Here is a 2,077-nt window from a genome sequence, read left to right on the forward strand (position 1 = left end):
TTATCAAGAATTCTGGCAAAACAGTGACACTAGTTGATCCTATATACACTCCAAGTAGTAGAGCAAACAATCTACTGGTGTTAGTTAGTTGGTGGTGGATGGTATTTGAGAGTTCAGTAAACCACTTTGGAGTTGTCAGGTTACAATAGTAATTTACGGGTCAAGTATAGTAGTATAATGTTACTTCAGCAGGGTGTTTGTATGTTATGATGATAGTTTACAGAATAGAAATAGTCTCACTTAGAACAAATAGGGATTATATATTCTGTAATTGAGCAAGTGCTCAAAAAGGCTAGGGTGGGTTTTCTGGGTTATCAGTGGTCAGAAGTTCATAAACAGGTGTATTTTGTTGACATCAATAAAATGGATTGGTTTTCCTGTTGTTGAATACTATGTTTGGAAGTTGAAACCCTCCTAACTATGTGGTTCACTGTTTTAGACATCTTGGCAGCTAGACTGTTCCTTTCACCATGTTGGCAAATAAACTTTATTGATCTTCTGAAGATGATGTAAAAAAGACTCTATAAATACATTTGAATGTAACAGGGAGCAGCTGGCCTTTGGCTGATGTTTGTATCCCATTGTGTCCACTACTCTGATTGGTTGGTATTGGCGCAATTTGTCTCCTACTCTATTGTGCCAACTGACCGTGGATAGCCAATCAGAGACTTTAGATACCATCACATGAACAACCTTTTTCGAACCCTGTTTCAAGCCTACTTCTTTCTATAAAAATCTTGCTTTTTCCTCAATACACATCTTTGGTTTCTGACTTTTTAAGGTCAAGCCACTGACCATGTAGACACAGCCACTTCCAGCGACAACACCACAGCAACCACATTGAAACTTACCAACTTCATCCAGCAGCATTACAGCAACTTCCGTCTTCATCACCACCATCATCTTCTTAATGTCATCAACATCATCTCCCTATGTACACAGCTCAGCAAGCAACTTGCCCAGGTTCCAACACTTCTCTGTTCATGAATTACTTCACCATGTATCAACAGCGAATATACAACCTGCAAAAACTCTTGTACCAAGTGACACAGCCATGACTTCACGTATGACATGTTCCTGCAACCAGCTCAAGCATCATGGCCATGACTTTGTGATACAATATTTCAACTACCATGTACTAATGACTATGAACTAGTATTATTTATCTTACTTATGTCTATGAATATTCTTCTCACTTCTCTTTATAGACTCTTTCACTGTCTACTTATCAACATCCTTAAACATACACAACAAACACACACATCCATGCCTATACACACATACACATAAACTTTCTTCTCACAACGGCCTGTCAATTTATTTCTGTATCCATGATGCACACACAGACACACATGTTATTATATCAATAAATCTTCTCTTAATCATTCTACACGGTTGAGTTACCTTTTTCCCTCTGGCAAATATATGTACCATTCAAATTATATATTTATTGTATTGACCATATGATATACTAAAGAGCCATTTTTGTCCCTACAATCTGATTTCAGTATTCAGCAGAGCTAAGAAAGGATTCACAACCAAAAAAAAATTAAACTTTGATTATGTGCATATATACACACACACAAGGAGATAAATACACTCATTCATACATGGACAGGCATATACATACATGCATATATGTAAATTAGCAAGAAGAAAATGGAGGGAATCCAGAGGTTGTATTCATCAGCTGTTAGACATTATATTATGTCCATTTTTTTTTAATTTTAAACAGTTCAGATGATATATAAATACATGTGTAAAGTATTAGTAATTTCTAGAATAGAGAAAGAAGAGCAGTTTCTTACAGCTGTTTCAGCCAAGAGGTCACAGTATCCCATATGGTATTTCCATCTATTCAGTGTATTGTAGTAATCTGTAGATAAATTAGGGTACTTGGGTATGCCTCTAGGCTTCGTCAGAGAGTTTTATAAGATAGTCCAAGAAGTTCACAGGGTTAATTTATGCATATATAAATATATAGGCTTCGTCAGAAAGTTTTATAAGATAATCCAAGAAATTCATAGGGCTAATTTATGCATATATAAATATATATATACATATATATATATATATA

The sequence above is a fragment of the Octopus bimaculoides genome, chromosome 20 (genome assembly GCF_001194135.2).
Source record: "Octopus bimaculoides isolate UCB-OBI-ISO-001 chromosome 20, ASM119413v2, whole genome shotgun sequence".
NCBI classification, from domain to species: Eukaryota; Metazoa; Mollusca; class Cephalopoda; order Octopoda; family Octopodidae; genus Octopus; species Octopus bimaculoides.